A 24394-nucleotide genomic window follows, 5' to 3' on the forward strand; every position below is an offset into this window, starting at 1 on the left:
AAGCCACGATCAATAAATTGCAAAATGCTGCATCTCTTTCTAAGAATAGCCCCAGCCTGGCGCTCCTAAAGCATTCTGGGTAGAGGAACCGTTGTAGAATCTGCTCTGCTGAGTGATTTATAGCGAGAAATCTGCATTTTGTCATGCTTTAGCGCAAATTAGCTTACGCTAGCTACTGGCAGGGCAGCTCAGGCAGCTCTTGCTAAAGGCTAACTCTGGATTAAACGAGAGTTGAAGCTGAGGAATCAAATTCATGCATGTTTTCCCAAATGCAATCAACAAACACACATACCAAAAACAAAATCAGATATATATGCCCTTTTAAAGTACAAATTAAAAGTTTGGACACAAAGTTTTATTTTTTCTACATAGTAAATTAACTTACTGAAGTTATTCAGACTATAAAGCAATACATGAAGCTGTCCTGATGAGAGCCATCAGTTTTATCGGAACGTTCTTGATGGTGACGATGATGATGATGATGATGATGATGATGAAGATGATGATGATGATAATTCTTTATTCAGCCAGTTATTCAGCCGTTATCACATAATACAAAAAACACTTCAAACATTGACAGCAAAATTATGGCTAAAAAGGCACAGGGGAAAGCATTACACCAACAATTATGCCTGTCCAACATAACAAATTAAGCTTCCCTTCAGAATTCTTACCTTATAAAAAAAAGAAAAAAAAAAGAAAAAAAGAAAAACAGTTAACATTGCCAATGCACTTAAGATTATAAATTTCTTAAGATGTTTCAGATAGGCTGAACTTTACTTTACTTTAAAGCCCCCTGACTTTAGCTGACTCCACCCTCATCTCAATTATGAAAAAGGCTAAAAAAATGGGAGGCGTAATTTGGGAGGGGCACTGGGTGATGTATGGGTTTAGAGGCAGAGCAGGAGGTATTGGTCCACCGTGTGATATCAAGTTTATATCAAAGTTTGTGCAGTGTTTTCCTGAAAAATCTTACAGCACTTCATGTTCCCTCTTCTGACATCTTTTATGAAGATGCAGATTTAAATTTTTCAGCAGGATGTGGCACACTGCCCACACTGACAAAAGTACCAATTGGTCTTATATAATATTCTAATTTTCTGAGACACTGATTTTTGGGTTTTCTTTGACTACATAATATATGAGTTTTACATTTTGAACTGAATTACTGAAATAAAGATCTGAGGAGTGTAATTAAAGCTCTAAGTTTACAGTGTGAACTAGTCAGTCCAGGTTAGGAGGATAGGCAGAGGGTAGAAGCACGAATGGAAAATTTGGTCTCAGTGGGACGAGTGTTTGATTATGAAATAAAACAAAAGTGAATCATAAGGCTCACTGGTCCGGTTCTGCCAGCTCTGAGATTACGACAGAAATTCAGTTAAACTCTCTGTAAATTGACTTTTCCCACAGAATATTCCCTCCAGCTACCGAACCGTTGCACGCTCCCCCTCTTCCTAACACTGTCAGCCGGGAGACAGGCAGAACATTCCCAGCCAAACCTATGAATTTATAATGAAAACTCTAATTACTCTGATGCCAAAAACTTCAGGAGTTTAGCTTCGGAAATAAAATGCCTGGAGGAAAATCTTGGTCAGTTCATTGGAAACTAAAAGAACCAGAGACTGTGTGTGGGTTCTACAGTTAATGGACTCAACTGGGAGACCTGATTCATATTTTATCATTTTATATAGATGCTGATATTAGCAAAGGATTTTTGGGAATCTCTGGGTACAGCCACACGTATCCAGGTATTTAAAAAAAAACGAGATTTCCCTTTCTTGTTCTGTTTACACAGAGACAAAATGCTTGCATGAAATTTGAATTTGAATTTTGTGAAGCTGTAAAGGTGCAGCTCATTTACAGAAACAGTAATGTTATTTTACTTTATATTCTGTTTATTGTTGATGTAAAAGTTGGGTTTTTGCACTGCTGCATGTCCTTGTGTGTGTAATAAGCGGAGATAAACACGTGGCACACCTGCATTGCCAAGATAGCAATGAACATCAGACTGTTGACTGTTGTCAGGGTCCTTATCAGGCTGTGGCATATCTGTGTTTTCCAACACCAAGATAGCAATACACCAGATATTTACCTGAACACACCTGATTTCTTTGGCTAAAGTGACGCATACCCAGATATAAAAAAAAATGCATTTCAATTCCTTATTCTGTTCACACAGAGACAGAGTACTTGCAGGATTTTTGAATTTTGAATTTTAATTAACATTTTGAATTAAAATTTTGAATTTAAATTTGAAATAGAATAAACCCTTGTGTTCCTCACAGGAGCTCGAGTGCTGCTCTCAGGGCAGCTCGTCTGCTCTAAAAATGTAAACGCTTGTGGTTTAAAAAAGGATTTGAGGGGGAGGAGAGAGGAAAAAGATGACAACCTTAAATCAAAAACTAGACATGAGGGATGACTGCTGTTTCTCTGTGTCTCTCATCCCCTCCCCGTCCAACACCAGTGTAAGGCATGTACACTGTAAACCCTAATAAGTTAAGTCTACTCAAATCATTTGAGGTAATTCGTTGCCTCAAATGAATTAAGTTTTGAAAACTCATTTTTTTTAGTAATTTGTAATTACTGTATGGAGTTAAACAAACTTTAATTTTTAAGTTCAACAGACAAACCAAAAGTACTTGACACTCAAAATGTGGTGTAGCTGAAACTTAACATTGTAAATTAATGTAACTTTTGCACACTTATTTGTTTAAGTTTATTGCAATGATTACCTAGAGTTGTTTTTACTCAACATATGCTTATTGTACACTGTAAAACCCGATAAGTTGACTAAACTCAAAACTTTTGTTGTAACCGATTACCTAATAAATTTTAAGTTCATGTAATATAATTTTAAAGTACAATGAACTTAACAAATACATATACATATATATTTAAAATTCATATTTTCCTGAACTTGTATTTAGTCTTCTTTCCGGTTTCATTCAACATTTTTTAAAATACTCTTAGAAAAGTAGATGAAAGAAAATAGTAACGAATTAAAAGAACTGAGAGCACAGTGAGAACACAGAGTCACTGCAGCTCAGTAAATGATGCTTGTTCTACAGCTACAACACAGAGACCAAGCATTTAATCGTAATATATGATCTACAAGTTTACCTAAGGTAGCCCAGGGGGAATCACTACACACTGATGGTGAGTGCTACAAACTGGGGGACACACCCAGTATGCAAATCGATTGTGACAGAAGCCAATGGAAAAGAAGCTGTTAATGGCAACAGACTAAACTCAGTTATTATAAGTTGATTCAACTCAGAGATCTCAGTTTGAATGTGTATGTGCCCAAGAATGTTCAACTAACTCAAAATAGTTGAGTATTGTTTAGAAATATCCAATTTTATGTAAAACAGACTTAATTTGTTTGAGTTCAAACAACTTCTGGGTTTACAGTGTATACAGCCCCTGTATCAGTGTCTATAAAAAACACTGCATTAGAATGAGTACCTCAACAGTATAAATATCAGAGCTGTGTTGAAACAAAGACTAACAGAGTCTGTTTTACTGTGGAAAAATTGAAAAAAAAAATCATAAATACTGAGTTAAAAAATTCTGAGGTGATTCTCCTTGGCGTGAGCACTCTGGTTAAACATTAAAATCTTATTTTCTTTTAAGAGCCTGCAGTAAAACTCTGAATCCAAACCTCCAGCATTTCCCTGCGGACTAAACCGGGTGCTGGAGCTCAGCCTCCAACTGGGTTAAATGAAATATTGATCGTGTCTAAAAGACGTAGCAGTGTTTGCAAGTCTTTCTACCTCAGTGACGTAGATCTGTCTGATCACGTCTGACTCACGGTAAAACCTTTCACTTTTAAGTGAATGAGCTGTCTGATGCTCTAGAAATGCATTAGCTGGGTTTGCCAGTTCCTAATTGGCTATTGATGCTCAGTTCAGATCTGTCTGATTTTATACTTGTGGTGTCAATTGATTAAAAAAATGTATCCGATTAATCACAACAATATTCAGTGATTAACTGATTAATAATCGCACTTGATCTTCTTAAGACACACGTTTTTATAGTGGATATTTCAATGTAAATAAAGGAAGAAATGTAAAATGCAGCAATGAGACGTGGAGAGCAGACGCAAGTGCGAGAATTTATTGAAAAAACAAAATAAACAAACAAATAACTCAAGGAACAATAAAACACGGAATACATGAAGACTAGAAAAAACGAAAGAACACATAACCTGACTGATGTAAGAACGAACAACCATGGACAAGTGAGACAGGAATGAAGGGAACTATTTATAAACACAAAAAAGGAAAAGGAAACAAGAAACACCTAAAGACAAGTAACAAGGGGGCGGAGCTACACAGAATGAACACAGAAAGAGCACATTGGACGCAGCGACAAACAGGGAACGGGGCAAGGATGTGTATATATCTGCAATATCTTCAATATTAAATATACAATGTACAAAACGAAAAGACAGTGAATGATGTGAAGGTGTGTCCAAATTTTTTGAAATTTTGAACATCCACAAACCGCACCATTTTCTTCTTTGGGCCAAAGCTCCATTTAGCCTTTAATGTAGCCTTTGACTTTAACATCTGTGCATTGCACGAAGAAATGTGTTGACAGACAGATATTTCAGTACAGCCTGTTTTTAATGCAGTGCAACCTGAGGGCCAGAAGATCACCAGCATCCACCAAAATACTGAATACCATCAGTCTTGTCCCGTACACATAAGGATTTCTACAGTTGCTTTAAATCTTTTGATGATATTGTGGGATGAAGATATCCAACATCTTTACAATTGTACGTTGAGGATTTTTTTTTTTTTTTATTGTTCCAATTTTTTTGGCTGATATTTGTCCGTATTTGCTTCTAAGAGTACCACTTACTACTACTACCAACCTGTTATTGCCCCATCCCAACTTTTTTGAGATATTCTATTGCCATTAAACCTTTTTAGACTTGAGCTTGTACACTGAAGAGCAGTTTAACCAATGCAAAAAACACTCTACTCTCTAAACTAAAAAAAGACATAAGGCCTGTTTTAAGAAGTCTAGTTCTTAACTAGCTCTAAACAGTAGAATTTAACACTGGGGAAAACCTTGAGTTAAATAAGAGCACAGACACACTGTACATAAAAAAAGCCTAAAACAAGACTAACACTGGAGCTGCAGCTCAGCCTCCTACTGGGTTAAATGAAATATTGATCGAGTCTAAAAGACGAAGCAGTGCCCGTCTTTCGTTCTCCAGTTGAACCCTTTCACTTTTAAGCAAACCACCCGTCCGACGCTCATTATCAGTGTTTACTACCACAGAACAGACGCTATTATTGCGATGCCTGAACGATCCCGTCAGTATTAACGATGTAATTTCCTCCGTTAGATAGTTCCCTTTAATCCACGTCAGTGTTTATATTACTATATTATATTTCTCCCTGATTTTATTCACTCTGCTTAATTGGGTCTGGGATTTGGAGGTTATTGCAGTGTACCTGAAGACACGGGGGATGTCATGCTGTATAATTAGTATTCAGCAGGTGCTCAGGTGTTCCAGTGGAATGTCAGAAGTGTTTATTCCGTGTAGACGCCGCTTCGTTCGGTTTTGCTGACTGATTGTCGGGACATGCTGTCGGGTGCGTGTCTGGCATGTGGACAGACAACACTGAGGACTAGTGTAGTATATGGAGTAGTTTGACAAAGCATCTACAATGGTATACCAAAAGTCATGGGAAAAGAAGTCGCAATAGTATAGGTTGTAAGTGAGGTTGAACCCTGGACAACGTGCTCATGGCAAGTTCACATTCTGTAAATTATAAATTATGAGAGTTCAGAGGTGAGGTCTAATAGTGGGTGGCAGATAGATGGGACTTTAATCACTGAGCCAAATCTTCCCTGACAAGGCTGAAGGTACAGTGAGGTAGATAGAAGTAGAGTGATGTGGAGCGAGACAGAGCAAGGTAAAGTGAGGTAGTGTGAAGTAAGATAAGGTACAGTCAATCAGAGTGGGGTAAAGCGAGGTACAGCAAAGTAGAAATAGAGTGAAGTAGTGTGAGGTTGAGGTAGAGGAAGGTGGAGTGAGGCAGAGCAAGGTAGTGTGGGATAGAGAGAGGCAGAGTGAGGTAAAGCAAAGTACAAAAAGAGTGAGGTAGATGCAGAGCAAGGTGGAGCAAGGAGGTAGAGTAAGGTACAGGTCCACAGTGAATCCTCAGAGTGAGGTAGAGAAAAATAGAGTGAGGTAGAGTTCGGAAGATCGAGGAACAATGGGGTAGAGTAAGGCAGAGTGAGGTAGTGTGAAGTAGAGGTAGATGGAGGTAGAGTGAGGTAAATGTAGAGTGATGTGGAGCGAGTTAGATTGAAGTAGACATAGAGTGAGGTGGAGCAAGGTAGTGTGAGGAAGAGAAAAATAAAGTGAGGTACAGTCAATTTGAGGGAGGTAGAGTGGGACAGAAAGAGGCAGAGTGAGGTAAAGCAAAGTAGAAAAAGAGTGAGGTAGTGTAAGGTAGTGGTAGAGGGAGTTGGACAGAGGAAGACTAAAGCAGATGTAGAGCGAGTTGGAGCAAGGAGGTACTTTGATGTACAGGTCCACAGTGAACGCTCAGAGTGAGGTAGAGTGAGGTAGAGCAAAATAGAGCAAGGTAGAGCAAGAAAGAGTGAGGAACAATGGGATAGATCAAGGTAGAGTGAGGAAGAGGTAGAGCAAGGTGGAGAAAGGAAGATGGAGGTCAAATGAGGTACAGTTAGAGTGAGGTAGAGGGAGGTACAGTGTTATACAGGTAAACGGTAAACGCTCAGAGTGGGGTAGAGCGAAATAGAGCGAGGATTAGGGAGGAAAAATGGGGTAGAGCGAGGTAGAATAAAACAAGGTAGATGGAGGTAGTGGAATGAGGTAGAGGCAGAGTGTGGTGGAGTGAGGTAGACTGGGTTAGAGTGAAGTAGAGTGAGGTCCACAGTGAACACTCAGAACGCAGAAGTTAGAGTGAGGTAGAGTAAATGAAGTGTAATTTAGAGAGACGTACATTGAGGCAGTTTAAGGAAGAGTGAGGTAGAATGAGATATACAGATGTAGAGTGAGGCAGATTGAGGCAGAGTGAGGTAGAGTGAGGTAGAGGTGCACAGTACATGCTCACACTAAACTACTTCTTATCCTGGGAAGGAAGAGCGCAGCCAAACCAAGTGCCGAAAAACCTTTGAGAAGATTTAACTAATTTACAATCTTAATTTAATGCGTTTTACATCAATATCAAGATGTCCAACAGCATTATCGCAAATTAATTAAATGATCATTGGCGTAGGAACTGGGTGCTGAATTCGGCACAACACTAGAATGATAGACTAGAATGGTTTGGGTTATCTAAAGTTTAAACTACAGCCAAATATCTTTATGAAATGTAAAGTCACATTCTTTTAAATAAAAGGATGCCATCGTTGTAAATATACAACAGAATTGACATATTGTCATTGTCTGTCTTGTAAAATCAAAACAGTGAATCGGAATCAGATCAATGTTATAATGTAAATTCTGCAGGTGAAGCTAATCCAGTTCGGACACAGCTTTGTCTGTTCACACTTCGAATATACGATTCAAATCGTGTGTTCTGGTCTATCACACTTACTTATAATCAGCCATAGCTTTAACATGCCCACTGTACTATCTTCCCTCCCTCCCTGTATTTTCCCACTGTCTCTCCCAGTCCTCACTCACTGGAATCCCAACCAGCCCGGTCTTTCATTTCCCGCTCCTGCAGGAACACGGCGTGTGAACGAGGAGCTACAAAGCTTCCATTCTCTGCATGGGAACGCTTCTCCCATTGATTCTGCTCCCCCGTCTCCTCGGCACACAGAGCAAAAGCCCTGGAACTAATCACTCTAACGAGTTCAGCAAGGCCACCTTCTGCCAGCGCGCCAGCGGAATCACAAACACCCACCCAAAAAACACCCGGCCAAACAAAAGCAGCGCCGCGGCCAACGCAGGCTGTACCACAGCACGAGCGGCGCAGTGATAAATGCGTAATCTCTTCACTCCGCACTGTGCAGCGCCGGCGAGCCTGAGCGGAATATACAATACAATATAAGATAACGATGCTGGGTTACTGTGTCTTTTGGGATTTTTCTTCAGATTTTTCTATTCTATACATTTCCATCATTTCTACCAGGCTCAAATCACAACCAGACATCCTGTACAGCTCTGAAAATAAGAGAGCACTTCAGTTTCTGAATCAGTTTATCTGATTTTGCTATTTATAGGTTTATGTTTGAGTAAAATGAACATTGTTTTTTTTATTCTATTTTATTCTATAAACTACGGACAAGCATTTATTTGCAGAAAATGAGAAATGGCTGAAATAACTTTCAGACTTCAAATAATGCAAAGAAAACAAGTTCATATTCATAAAGTTTTAAGAGTTCAGAAATCAATATTTGGTGGAATAACCCCTCCACCAGTCTTACACACTGCTTTTGGATAACTTTATGCCTTTACTCCTGGTGCAACAAATTCAAGTAGTTCAGCGTGGTTTGATGGCTTGTGATCATCCATCTTCCTTCAATTTGGTAAAATCAAAGAAACTCATCAGTTTTAAGTGCTCTCTTTTTTTCCAGAGCTGTACATCTCTCACTTCCTCTCTCTTTCTCTCCCTCCTTCTTTCTAGCTCTCTCTCTTTCAGTTTTGCAGCCCTGGGCCTCTTTAGATGCTTCAAACAAGAGTGGCTCAAGTGGATTCTCACGCTGGTCCAGTGATCTCACTGTATCTCAGGTTGTGTTCACACTACCACCAGTGTTGGGCACGTTACTTTGAAAACGTAATTAGTTATAGTTACTCGTTACTTCTCCAAAAAAGTAACTGAGTTACTAACGGAGTTACTCCACTATAAAAGTAATTAGTTACCAGTAAAAGTAACTATCGCGTTACTTTTTATTATTCGCCCGTCAAAAAAAGGAAATCAATTATGCATTTACTATTATTATTAGAAAAATAACAAAAAATAACAAACGAAAATAAACCCAAAATGTTGACAAAAATATAATCTAACGAATTTCAAAAAAATAAAACGAAATTCTCCACACAACCAAAGAAAATTACTAAAACTTGTAATACTGAAAAAAGCGGAAAAATGCGTCTGGGGATGAAATTTAACAAACCAAGCCACACTCAAAAGAAATATGTATATATAAAACAAAATAATGGACAAAAACAACAATTTAATGCCCGTTAAAATGGTATTAATATAACAGCTTCACCAAAAGAGAATAGAGCTTAGATCGTGCCCAAAAAATCCGACCCAGCCGGAGCCCGTGCACATTCTGCCCAAGCCCGAACCATAAACTGTCATTATGAGCCTGACCCGATCCGCCCCATAAACTGTCTGTTTTCGGGCTGATTGAATGAGCGAAATATAATCAGAATTATGTTAATTAACACTGTAACATAGAAGCATAGAACTATTATTTAATTTAAATGATTTTTAAGAACAGCTACACACAGTGCTGCAAGTCAAACGCGGAGGCGTTCACGTGCGCCCAGAGCTACGTGATTACAGTTTTCATTTTTATTATAGTTTAATTTTATTTTGTTTTTATTTTTTCTGTTCATTTTAGGGTGGGCTTGCTAGCGCGAGCGCTTTACACAAGAACTAACGGACCACGAGTGCCGCGCGCTCGGCACAACAACTCCCGCTGTACAACTCCGCTGTACAACAGCGCTTATAAATAAATTAAACACAAAAATGAGGGTATTCTATCAGTAATTTCAGTTCGTTTTAGTTAGTTTTATAAACACAAAATACAGTTCGAGATAGTTATGTTTTTTTTCCTTTTAATTACCGTTTTTATTGGATTCAGTTAACACAAATGTTTTTTCACTTTCAGTTTTCGCTATTTCGTTCGCTTTAGTGAACAATAATAATTGGTTACTTAGCAACATTGTGATTATCACACCAGAGCTTTATATAAAATAAAAATAGGAGCCCGATTTCGGGTCGGTCCTCGGGTCAGGTGGGATTCGGGCAGAGAATCTAAGATCTAAAATAGAAAGCAGCAGCACCACAAAAACCGGAGCAGCTAAAAAGAGCTTAACGTCCTTAATTCGGAACTTGGCCTGTCCACGGCAATCACTGAATTGATTAGAGCAGCAAATCGTCACAATTGTGCCTCACTTCACCACGCCAACCCACAGGCACAGCGGCCAGAAGCTCAAGTTCACCGGACAGAGGAGGGGTTAACCAGGGCAAAGCGAAGTAAAAAAAAAAAAGTTAATAGAGCTGCTAAAGTAACGTGCAGTAACGGGGTGTCGGAAATGGTAACGGCGTTATAGTTACAGTCATAGTAATTAGTTAGATTACTCGTTACTGAAAAAAAGTAACGCCGTTACTCCCAACACTGACTACCACCATGCTAAAGTGACTCAAATCTGATGTTTTGTCTTAATGTGATGTATAAAATGGGCAAGGCAAATCTGATCTTTTCAAATCCGATCTGTGGGCATGCAGCAAACATGTACATATAGTGGCTGAGGTCATTTTCACACGTGTAGTTCTTTTTTGCAATCAATTCTTTATTGAAAGCGTACAAGTATACATCTTATGTACCATTTGTGATCATTTTTTAACAAAAAATAAATAAATAAAATAAAACCCATATACATTAACTTATATCTTAAATGTTTATAACCTCTAAAATATACTCGCACCTCCCTTTAAACGACATGCAAGTCTACATGTTTACACCTGTAGTTCTATTGTTTCTCTTGTCTTAATCAGTTGATGAGTTTAGGATGATGTTTATGTGGAGCGTTTCCCCTCGGTTTGGTTTGTTTTCACACGGGCACAAATCTAAACGCACCTAAATGTGGCCTAACAAATCAGGCGAGCACCCTTTCTCCTCTGATTGGTCAGAGTTAAAGAAAGTAATACAACAAGAAGGTTCTGTGTTCCAGACTATATTGTATACCTTTACAGTGTAAATCTGCATTAAAGGGGCACTAAACCCTCTGATTTTAGCTGACTACACTCTCAGCTCAAATAAAAAAAAAAGGCTAAACATAGGTGGGGTAGTTTGGAATGAGCACTGGGTGATGTATGGGTTTATGGGCAGGGCAGGAGGGAGAGTTGACTGGCGGATATCCATGCCTATAGCACAGTTGAACCTGTGAGGGTTTTTTAAAGGTTAGAAAATGTTTATAAAAATTTTAAGCAGGGCTAAATTAACACATTTTAGCTATTGATGGAAAAATATGGTTTAGTGTTTAGTGGCTCTTTAACACTGAAAGCACAGTGTTATCCATCTCTAAAATCTCACTATTATTGTGAGCGTAGTGTATTATTGTGTCATACGTGTATTGCTACAGGACTTGCATGAATGTGAAGGGGAGGCAGAACATGGCATGAAGCCAGTATTCAGCACAACACTGGCTTTGGCAGAATGACAAAAAAGCACTAAGCACAAGAAATTTGAACGCCCACAAATTCGAGACATATAAAAATGACTTAAATCTGGTTTGAAAAAGATTGGCTTTAACATCTTTACACATCACTGATCTCTGATCATCTCTGTGTCACATTAAGAATAAAATAAATTATAAACAAATAACTAAATAGAGTCACTTCAGCCTGGTAATGTGAACACAGCATAAGAGCATTCACACACAGAAAAAAGATTCAAGAAATCTGATATAATATTTGATGTGTTCTCACAGCCCTACAAAGATCTTATCTTAAAAAACACAGATTTGACACGTCCACACAGCCCTAAAAAAATATGTTCTGAAAAAAATAAAAATTGGCATGTCCACATAGCCATGACCAAAATCATATCTAAAAAAAAAACAGATTTGACATGTTCACACAAAACCTGAAAAAAATCTGATCTTAAAAAATCTGATTTGTCCACACACACATCTGATGTCCACACAGCCCTAAAAAAATGATTTAAAAAAACAGAGTTGACATGTTTACATGGCCCTGAAAAAATCATATATGAAACAATCTGATCTGAAAAAAAATCAGATGAAAAAATCTGATTTTATGTGTCCACACAGCCCTGAACAAAATCATATCTGAAAAAATCATATCTGAAAAAATCTAATTTAAAAAGGTCAGATTGGATATGTTCTCACAGCCCTGAAACAATCTGATCTGAAAAAAAAAAAAAACATCTCATTTGAAAAGGTTAGATTTGACATGTTCACATAGCCCTGAAAAAAAAATCAGATTTGTTTCACATTAAAGAGAAACAAATTTTGGAAGTGATTCAGCATAACACAGACAAAACAACAAACCAACAGAGTTAATCTGGACAATCAATATGGGTTTGTGATATATTGAGGTAAAACTCCTGTATTCTGTGTAGATTTTTCTAATGTTTCTACCACTTGCTCTGTTCCTCTCTCTCTCTCTCTCTCTCTCTCTCTCTTTCTCTCTCTCTCTCTCTCTCTCTTTCTCTCTCTCTCTCTCTCTCTCTGTTTGTAACCCTGGGGCCCTTTAGATGCTCCACAACAAGAGTGGCCAAACAGCACACAGGGAAACTGGGAACACTGGGAGTGGATTCTCACGCTGGTCTGGTGACGTACGCACAGGAATTTCAATGAAAGTGCTCCAGAGAGTGAGCAGGCAAGTGAAAGAAATAGAGAGAGAGAGAGAGAGAGAGAGAGAGACAGAGAGAGAGAGATCTCATGTTTTCATTCAGTGAATACTGTTAAATTTCTCTTTCTTTTTACTAGAGTAAAACAGTTTGCACTTTAATTTGTACCTGCCTACCAACTCATTTACAAATCTGCACTAGCATCATTAGTTAAGCAGCTTAAATTGTATTTACTCTCACTGTAAACAATCCAAATACTAAATATGTGTCCGTGTATATTATTGTGATTATGTATATTGAGTAACTACATACTATTATTACTATTATTGTTCTTTTATTTTTGTCTGTGTTTCTCTTATAATTTCCTTGGAGGGAAAGTTTGTACAAGACTCTTTATTTATTTTTTTTACTTTCCCTGCACAGTTTTTTGTTTGTTTGTTAATTTGCTTACTTGATGTTACATTCTATTTGTGCAAATAATAAAAAAAAGAAAAGAAAAAAATTTGCTCCCTCATCACAGCAGCTGTTCTTGGGCTAAAGAAGCTGTACAGAGTTTTAACCTGACCCACTTCCTGTGCCAGAATATGTTAATTATTCACCTGCAGTGCCATTCAAAAGTTTAGACACCCCCTGGTCACATATGGGTTAGTGTGAATATCTCATCCTGTAATAGAAGACCTGAATACAAAAGGCAAAAAGGCCTATACTGTATGCCTGGATCTGCAAAATTTGCTTAAATAATTAAGCAATTAAGATAATTTGTAGCGATTTTTTAAAAAAGGAATGTTTACCTAATACTTGAGTTACATAGAAGTACCTAGGTCCCCATTTTAGTGATATATAGAGGAGCAGTCAACTCTGCACCATGCAGCTTGATTTAGGCTTTGCTTTCATAACCACAGGAAAAGTACACCTTGCATGGTTCAAAATGCAGGCATCTACTTATTCTCTTTTACAATTATTGTATTCCGAGTGGAAATAAAGGTTGATTGATTGATTGATTGATCGTATTGTGAGATGATTCCCACCCTTAGTAATTACATGATGAACTGAGAAACTATATGAAATCTCTGCTATTATATTGTAATAAATGCAAAATTAAAATAAGAAAATTAAAAATATACTGTTTTTTATTGTGAAAATGATCTGTCTCTCTGTCTGTTTGTCTGTCTGTCTGTCTGTGTATTGAGCAGTCTGCAGCTCCAGCAGCAGAAGTGAACAGATCACTTGGCTGTAGAAGTGAATACAGGATGAGTGTGTCGGGCTCTAGAGGCAGAAGGCAGATCAGAGAGATTATGAGAGCGAGAGAAAGAGAAAGAGAGAGAGAGAGAGAGAGAGAGGGAGAGAGAGAGAGAGATGGAGGTAAAGGAGCGATGCTCAACCAACGTTACAGAAGAGCTCCCTCAGAATAGCTGGTGTTGCTACCTGTGATGGGAAGTGAGCAGCCAGGAATTAGCATTATGCTATGCTAAACTGAAAATTAGGCTAAAACAAATTTTCTCATTGAATTTGTCCAAATATTTGCGGACACCCCTTCTAAAAATGCAATAATCAGCTACCTTAAGCTGCACAGAAAGTTTAAACAATCAAACATGAACCAATGGGTATCATGCTTTAAAGCTCCCATTTTCGAGATTGTGCAGAAGTGGAACTGTGTTGGGGTGGTGATCATCCAACACCCTGACCTCACTAATGTTCAAAAATCTAATATAAATATACACTCACTGGCCACTTTATTAGTACCAGGTCAGACCCCCTTTTACCTTCAGAACTGCCTTAATCCTTCATTGCACAGATTCAACAAGGTACTGGAAACATTCCTCAAAAACTCTGGTCCATATAAACATGAGAGCATCGCGCAGTTACTGCAGATTTATCAGCTGCACATCCATGATGTGAATCTCCAGTTCCACCACATCCCAAAGCTGCTCTATTGAACTGAGATCTGGTGACTGTTGAGGACATTCCAGTACAGTGAACTCTCTCATTGTCGTGTTGAAGAAAGCAGTCTGAGATGATTCTTTATCGCTTTATGACATGGAGCATTATCCTGCTGGAAGTAGCATCAGAAGATACAGGTACACTGTGGTTATAAAGGGATGGAGGACATGGTCAGCAGCAATACTTAGGTAGGCTGTGGCGTTGACACGATGCTCAATTGGTACTAATGAGCCCAAAGTGTGGCAGGAAAATCTCCCCCAAACCATTTCAGCACCACCACCACTACCCTGAACCGCTGATACAAGGCAGGATGGATCCATGCTTTCATGTTGTTGATGCCAAATTCTGACCCTACCGTCCGAATGTAGCAGCAGAAATCACCAGAGACTCATCAGACGAGGTAATGTTTTTCTTCTATAATCTTCTATTGTCCAGTTTTTGTGATTCTGTGTGAATTGTAGCCTCAGTTTCCTGTTCTTAGCTGCAGAAGCTGTACCCAGTGTGATCTTCTGCTGCTGTAGATCATCCGCCTCAAGGTTGGACGTGTTGTGCTGTTGTTCAGAGATGCTCTTCTGCAGACCTCGGTTGTAACGAGAGATTATTTGAGTTACTGTTGTTCTATCAGCTGCAACCAGTCTGGCCGTTCTCCTCTGACCTCTGGCATCACGTTTGCTCCCACAGAACTGAACTGCAGCTCACTGGATATTTTCTCTTTTTCAGATCATTCTCTGTAAACTCTAGAGTTGTGTGAAAATTGTGAAAATCCCAGTAGATCAGCAGTTTCTGAAATACTCAGACCAGAATCCGACCCTCATCTGGACCGACCCAGAAAAGCAAGACCAAGAACTACCTCTGTGGCAAGTTCCTCACTCTCTAAGACTCACCCTATTGGTAGTAATGCTCCCATCATTGGGAGTGCATCTGTGACGTATCTAAAATAGATCATCCAAAAAAAAAAGTGTAACCAACCTAACAGACCTCTGTACCTGCCAACATTGCACTAGTAGTGATGAGGGGAGAGATCTTAACCTACAGTATCCACTCAGAAAGAACAGCATGAGCTATACTGTTCTCTCAGACTCCAGCTGCTGATGTACAGTAGCAATCCTAGGATCATAGTGACATCCCCTTAATCTGCAGAACCGCTCACATTCCCCACATATGTGAGGATACTTGTGAGTCTGAGATACTTCTGATCTATAACGAAGAAAAAACACTTTGCGCTCTATCGTATTGTACACCCTGCGCAAGGTGCGTCATGATGTTCTTTGCTATCTTACACCCCGTCAAGAGTCTGTTGTCACGCCTTGCATTAAAATAGCATCGGAATTTAGGAACATATTTACGTTGATATTTGTGGTGGTCTGGAAGTGACGTGTGTTTAGGTCAATGTCTGGCATGTATCTATCTTGGCATCGGAAAACAGGAAAATCAGGTGCGTCACGGACTGATTAAAACCCTGACAACCGTCAACAGTCAGCTTTTAACTCAATAATAAACAGAATAAAGAATAAAATAACACAGTGTGAACGAGCAGGTCAGTATCTTCTGCTGTGAAGCACAAAAGTGCCGCACTGTTAAGATACGAATGCGCCAAAGTCAGAGCTCACCCGACTCTTAAAGGGAATGATGAGCAAGAGAAACACTGACTGGTTTACTTCACGTTACGCCCAAAATTAACCAAACCCATGAATAATTAGGAGAATTAGTACATGCCTATTGCACGTTTCGAGCTGTGCAAGATGGGTTTTTTGTGCCCTCATGATACCAAAGACACACCGACACAGCCTGGGTTTATGGTCAGCAAACAGAAGGCCGAAAAAGGGGAGCCTCGCACGGAACGTCATTTCTTCATGAAAAAGAAGTGTTACGAGAGAGAGAGAGAGAGAGAGAGAGAGAGAGAGAGCAAAAGAGAGAACTGGTACAGGAACACTGCCAACAACTGGTGATTACTGCAGGGAGACGGTCAGGGGATCTGACCTCCACATGACAGAACAGACGTCCAGCTGAAGGTCACCTCTCGTTAAAAAGGAACCGGAACATAAGAAACGTACAGATTTAAACTGTGAGCAGAATAAACCTGAATAAAAATCCCCTGTCAGAAAATTGAGATTAGCATAATAGGAAAACATTAATTGGGCAACAAGTTTATAGACGACCTTTAAATGCAAATTTGACAGCTTTGAAAATAAACAAGAAAACAATACAGTACTGTAATAATAATGCTATACACTGATGCTTGGGCAATTCCAGCCAGACATTGCCGGTCACAATCACTATCACTATTTCCCACTGGGCTGTCCAGTGTGGGTAGAAATGCCTTTTAATCCAGATAGGTATTTATTATCTAACTATGATATCTGTTGTAATATATATCTTTTTGCAATTCTTGCCTTTTAACCAGCCTAATAAAAGTGTCCCTCAGTGTAGATTATGGTTATATAGAATGCTCACATCTCACACATCAATTTATTTTACTTTTTTAATCTTCTGAGACCCTCATAATGCAGAAATGCATTATATTTCTGATTGTCTGCATCAAGTTTTAAGAGTTCCGAAATCAATATTTGGTGGAATAACCCTGGTTTTTAATCACAGTTTTCATGCATCTTGGCATCATGTTCTCCTCCACCAGTTTTACACACTGCTTTTGGATAACTTTATATATTTATTCCTGGTGCAAAAATTTATAGCAGTTCAGCTTGGTTTGATGGCTCGTGGTCATCCATCTTCCTCTTGATTATATTCCAGAGGTTTTCAATTTGGTAAAATAAAAGAAACTCATCGTTATTTTTAAGTGGTCTCTTATTATATATATTTATATATTTTCCAGAGCTGTATAATACACTACGGTTTACTGCACCTCTCATCAGTTAATCAACATTAACGCCACATCACTGAACACAGAGATTCAGATATTCTCCAGGGGGGTTCTTAATAAACACTGATACTGTGAGCTAAAATTAACCCATAATATATTTCTGTAGGCAATATACACTGTTTTTTATTCTCCTAACCCCATCAGGATGCTCAGTAGCCCTTAGAAATTACAGATCCCACATGATTTACAGGCTTAAACGTGTTAGAGCCACTAATGTACACATATTTTACAAAAATAGTCCAACCTGATGGAGCCTATTTACATTAATATACAACTGTACAATAATAGAGCCTGCTGTTCACCGTATCATTTACCATACAGCCAGATATTAATAGCACATCACTGACCACAGTGGACCATATAGGACACCCTGGGCTTCAGATGCCATTTAAACCCAGTAAACCCCACAGGACCTTTAATGGACACACTCCAATTCCAGTAAGAACTCATAGAGCAGCCGGTGCTGGTCAGGCAGTGGTCATTCCAGTGCATGTATGATGTGTGGATGAATAATGTATTTTCTGAGTGGATTATAGCAGTAGTTTTTCACAACCAGAGAACTGAATCCCAGTTTAACACATGGAAGGTCTACGTTGTAACCAACCATTGCAATGCATGCAATGCAATGCATATACAATATATTATACACCATATACTGTATACTATATATTCTGATAGAAAAATCATTGTATCTCTATTATTCTTGTATCTCAATTAGAGCTGCAACTAATCTGATGATTATTTTTTCAACGATTAGTCGATTAGTCAGTGACAATTTCTGCCATGTCTTTCATCTCTCAGAACAGTAGAAACAGTTTGACATAAGATTTTAAAAAATTAATTAGTGAATAAATATATAATCCGTTGTGTTTGGGGACTTTTCTTCCACGTTATGCTGTACTGTTACAAGTTAGCAATTAATCAACAATGAAATTTGTAGTCGACAAATTAAAATAATTGATATTGTTGATCAAATCGATTAATCGTTGCAGCCCTAATCTCAACCGTATTTATTTGTGAGTCTCTACGCTGTACACTATACACTGACTGCTCTATACTACACACTGACTGGTCTACAGTACACACTAACTGCTCTATACTGCAGACTGTTCTATAATATATACCAACTTCTCTACACTACAGACCAACTGCTATACACTATAGACTGACTGCTCTACACTACACACTGACTGATCTACACAATATTCTGACTGCTCTACACTACACTGCAGACTGTTCTACAATACACAGTAACGGCTCTACACTACACACTGACTGCTCTATAGTACACCCTGACAACTCTACACTATAACAAAGGTCTGCTCTACACAAACACTGATTGCTGTAAACTACAGGCCAACTGCTCAAAACGTCAAACTTTCCTACACTACACAAAGGCTGCTATACTGCAGATTGATTTACACTGCAGAAAGACTGATCTACTCTGCACACTGACTGCTCTATAGTTCAGACTGCTCTATGCTGCAGAATGACTGAAATACAAAACATAATGTCTGCTCTACACTACAGACCAACTGCTTTACACTGCAGTCTACACAACACTGCAGACTGCTCTATAGTTCTGACTGCTCTATGCTGCAAAATGACTTATGACTGCTCTACATTACAGACCAACTGCTATACACTGCAGACTGTTCTATACTACACGATAACTGCTTTACAATACACAGTAACAGCTCTATACTGCAGGCCATTCTATAATACACTGCAGACTACACTACACTACACGCTGGCTGCTCTACACTACACACTGGCTTCTCTACACTATACACTGCACTCTTCTACACTACACACTGACTGCTCTACACTATATACTGACTGCTCTACACTATACACTGACTGCTCTACACTACACTCTGTTCTAGACTCTGTTCTACACTGCAGACTGACGGCTCTATACTACACTATGACTGCCCTTCTCTGCAGACTGGTTGCTCTACACTGCACACTGACTGCCCTACTCTGCATAATGACTGCTCTATACTCAAGACTGACGGCTCTACACTACACAGTAACTGCTCAAACTACACACTGACTGCTGTACACTACACACTGACTGCTCTACTCTATAGATTCAGTGCTTTACACTGCAGACTGTTCTGCACTACACAATGACTGCTCAACACTTCTGATTGCTGTACACTATAGACTCAGTGCTCTACCCTGCAATGGCTGCTCTACACTAAACACTGACTGCCTTGCTATGCAGACTGGTTGCTCCACACTGCACACTGACTGCCTTAGAATGACTGCTCTATATGGCAGAATGACTGCTTCACATAACATACTGGCTGCTCTACATAACATACCATGTTCTACACTCCGGACTCACTGATCCACATTACACAATGGCCGCTCTACATCACTTTCCACTAACTGTGCTACACTATAGACTGACTGTTCTACACTGTTGACCAGCATGAGCTGAAAAATCAAGCTGATTGAGTAGCTTAAACATACATTTTTGTATTATATGGTCTACAACCACGATCAGCCTGATCAAGCTAGACCACCAGTATGAAAAGCATGACCAGCAAGATAAAGCCGGCCAACCAGCATGACCAGCAAAACCAGCATGACCAAGCAGGTCGACCATCATGTCAACAAGACTGAGATGGTGGAGCACCATGGCCAAGCATGACCAACATCAAATGCAACATCTTTTCAAACACCTGCATCACCACAAAACAGCTTAAAAACCCTCCAGATCCAGCAGAAACTGTCCCTGAGCTGTGTTTCCCTGCAAGATCAACAACACCAGAAAACATCAAATCAATATTAGAGTTCATGCAGAAGTAGTTCAGTAACTCAGTTAGTGAGGTGTTCCTGCAGGAGGAGGTGAAGCACGAGCCGATTTCCCTTTTTTTCTTCACTAAAAAATGCACCAGTCTCATCCACACCCTTCAAGCCTGCATGCTGACCTACATCGCTCGAGTGTGGGACAAGCAGGAAAATGAGTAATTCACACGCGCACACACACACAAACACACACTAACACACACTCGCTGCCTCGCTGCATAAAAAGAATACAGATTTGCACAGCTTTAAGACTTATGCAAACCAATAAAACTCCCCACTCTATATTGCTGACAAATATCTTGTTATTATGAGATTTTATATCATTATTATTATGACAGCATCTCGTAATAATGAGATATTAACATCTCAATAAGAAGCTCATTATTATGAGGCATTATGTCATAAAAACGGCTTGTGTCCATATGTTATAATCAAGATATAAACATCACTTAACTATGAGAAACTAAAAAATATCATTAAAATCGACATAATATAGTAATTTGATGTATAATATGTAAATTTTCTAGAAAGTAACTTTGTAATAATGAGATGTAAAAAAAAATTACATTTAGAGATAACATGTCATTATTTTTACATAATTACAAGATGCTGTATATCATAAATCATTGTTTAAATGAAAAAATATACAACTACAACATAAAATATATTTTTAGGAAATAATGTTTAGGAAATAATATCTCATAATAATGAGATACTTTCACATAATAAGTAGGTGTTGATTTTATATTTACAACAGAAAAACATAGAAATTACTAAATAACATCAAGATTTGTCATAAAACAATATGTTCTGTGTAATTATGTAATAGTGTCTCATTATTTCCTAATTACAACATACCATGTCATTTGTCATAATGTAATATGTCATAATAATGACACTAAGGATTTTTTTTAATTACACTTGGCAGGACCTAACTAAAAAAATACATAATATGATAATATGACATACCATGTCAATATTTTGAAAAAGTATCTTGTAATAATGAGAAATAAAAAAGTGACATTTAAAGATAATATAAACGCTTTGGCATTTTACATTTTTGCACAATAAGTAGATGCTGTATATCATAAATCATTGTTTAAATGAAAAAAAAATATTTTTTTCAGAACTACGACATAAAATGTAATTTTACAAAATAATAGCTCAATAATAATGAGGTACTTTCACATAATAACTAGATGTTTATTTTATATTTACAACAGAAAAACGTAGAAATTACGTAATAACATCAAGATTTGTCATAAAACAATATGTATGTCTCATGATTTTATAATTACAACATACAATGTCATTTATATGATGTAATATGTCATAATAATGACACACTAAGGATTTTATTAAATTATAGTACTATAAATTACAGGACGATAGTATTTTATTTACGAAATAACTTCTCAAAATAGTGAAATATGCCATAAAACTACATGTCATGTCTCAGGTCTCATAATAATGACATACATTTTTACAATAATGAGATGTTTTTGCATAATTACAATGTACAATGTAATTTTTCATGACATCAGATAGTAATAGTACGCTAAGGATTTAAAAAATATATATTTGGCAAGCTTCCGATTCATACTATATTTTGTAATTATGAGAAAGTATTTTGTATTTGAGATCCTTTGTCTTAAAACATTTTTTAATTTTTAAGTACATCTCATAATTCTAGAAAGGCATCATAATAATGAGATATTGTGTTATAAACGTGACATACATTGTAATTATGACATACAGTATCTTGTAATTATTAGAAAGTATCATTATATCTATTATAAGATATTATGTTGTAGTAATTACATTTTATGTTGTAATTATGAGATAAAACATACTATCTCATAATAACAAAGCACTTTCTCATAATAATTAATAATTCCCTTTATAATTACATAATTACAACATAAGCTATCAGTATAATAATGTCATTCCATAAACAAAACAAAAAAATCTAAGATGTCTAAGAATTGAGGATGCACGCTGATTGCACACGGTCACCGTGACGCTCGTGCAGCTCCTGCATAGTTTCGTCCTCTAAACGCCACCTTTAATGCGCGAGAGTTTGCCTGCGAGTTTGCAGTGGAATAGGGTTGCAACAAAAAACGCCTTTTTTGTGCATGCTTTTGCACGCGCACAGTTTCACCAATCCGGACCCCAAACACAAAAAACATTGCTTCCAGTTGCGTAAGAGTTGCGAGGTACGTACCTGCAGTGGATCTGGATTTAGTGGATCCAGTAGTGGGTTCTAGCAGTTCTAGATCGTGGTCTTGCGATGCTGGTCGCGCGTGCTCCTCGTGTTCGCTGGATCGATCAGGCGTTGTTGTAGCCCAGCATTGCAAGGCTCCCTTTTGCAATGGGATGTGTGTGTGTGTGTGTGTGTGTGTGTGTGTGTGTGCACGAGTCCCTGAGTGTGTGTATGCGTGTGTGTAGCTGGTCGTGACAGTGCACTACAGTCCCACCAGTAGCCTACGCGCGAGAACTTCAAAGTGGACCGTCCATCCAGGTCAGTAGATGTTGGACAGCGCCAGTGCTGAAAAACGCGGTAAAAGTTGTATGGACAGCAGTCGCCTCTGCCTCTAATTGCCGCGCCTCGCGGGGCACCGAGCTCTTTCAGCTCCTTCCGTTCGGAGGAGGGGGCTTGGGGGCGTGGCTACTCACCAACCTGCACAAATTGAGGCTCCTCCCACTCTGATCGACGTTTGCAGAAGCTTCGCATTCCTATTGGCTCTTGAACGTCATTGGTGAACGTCAGCCAATGGCCTTGATCTGAGAAAGGAGATGAGTTAAGAAGCAGCGGAGTTGTCTTTCTTGTAGGCTTGTAAACATCATCTTCATCGTCATTATCATCTTCATCACATTCATGGTAAAGACAAATGGCTTAATGGACTGCTGGCTGGTGTGGGATGGTGAAGGGGGGGGGGGTGTTCAGAGAAAAGAGCAATATGGAAATTGAAAGAAAGAAAGAAAGAAAGAAAGAAAGAAAGAAAGAAAGAAAGAAAGAAAGAAAGAAGGTGATTCAAAGAGCAAGATGGAAATTGAGAGCAAGAGAGACATTTGAAGAAGAAAAGAAAGTAAAAAAGAAAGAAAGAAAGAATGAAAGAGAGATTCAGTCTCTCAAGACAGAGAGAGAGACTAAGAGTAATAATCAATAATTGTAATTAAAATTATATTTTTTTGCTGTAGTATTTTTAGTACTTAAGTAGTGTTAGTAATGTAGTAGACATTTGCTGGGGAGTTTGAACGTGAGTTAAGGGGTTGGGATGAGTTAGGGATAGGGACTTTGGGATGAGTTGGGAAGTTTGGGATGAGTTAAGGAGTTTGAGATAATCTGGGGAGTTTAAGATGAGTTGGGGAGTTTGAGATGAGTTTGAGGAGTTTGAGTTGAGTTGGGGACTTTGAGATAAGTTGGTGAGTTTGGAATGAGTTGGGGAGTTCGAGGTGAGTTAGGGATTTTAGGATGAGTTGGGGAGTTTGTGATGAGTTGGAAAGTTTGGGATGAGTTGGAGAGTTTGAGATGAGTTTGGGTAGTTTGAGAGGAGTTTGGGAAGTTTGGGATGAGTTTGGGTAGTTTGGGATGAGTTGGGGATTTTAGGATGAGTTTGGGAGATTGTGATGAGTTGGAAAGTTTGGGATGGGTTGGGGAGTTTGAAATGAGTTTGGGGAGTTTGAGATGAGTTTGGGTAGTTTGAGATGAGTTTGGGAAGTTTGGGGTGAGTTGTGTAGTTTGAGATGAGTTTGGGTAGTTTGAGATGAGTTTTGGAAGTTTGGGATGAGTTTTGGTAGTCTGGGATGAGTTGGGGATTTTAGGATGAGTTGAGGAGTTTGTGATGAGTTGGAAAGTTTGGGATGAATTGGGGAGTTTGAGATGAGTTTGGGATGAGTTTTGGTTGGTAGTTTGGTGACCATCCAATATCCTGACCTCACCAAAGCTCTTGTCACTGAATGCAACCAAATCTTTACAGCAATGTTTTAAAATCTAGTAATAATTCTTGACATAATTAAAACATATTAACAGCTAATAGTATTTCGTAAATTTCAACAGTTCAGATGATGAAAAGTGTTCCTATTTAAATAATCACCTGCATTCACATTAGTCCTACGCTGCAGTATGAACGCATTATCAGGTCAGTAGAGAATCTGCTCAAAACAGAACATGTTAATAAGAGATAAAAAGAGTACAGGAGA

General features: G+C 38.4%; 1 protein-coding gene across 2 annotated transcripts in view; it reads right to left on the reverse strand.

The window, feature by feature from the left end:
- Positions 1-22809, reverse strand: part of phf24 (PHD finger protein 24) — a 64512-nt gene extending 41703 nt beyond the window's left edge. Inside the window, exon 1 of one of the 2 annotated variants that reach the window (XM_022681113.2) lies at positions 22416-22809. The gene's annotated coding sequence lies outside the window, so the exon portion shown is untranslated. The remainder of the gene's footprint in view (positions 1-22415) is intronic. The other variant, XM_022681114.2, reaches the window with a different exon arrangement.
- Positions 22810-24394: the final 1585 nt, after the last annotated feature.

Source organism: Astyanax mexicanus, chromosome 20 (assembly GCF_023375975.1).
Source record: "Astyanax mexicanus isolate ESR-SI-001 chromosome 20, AstMex3_surface, whole genome shotgun sequence".
Lineage (NCBI taxonomy): Eukaryota > Metazoa > Chordata > Actinopteri > Characiformes > Acestrorhamphidae > Astyanax > Astyanax mexicanus.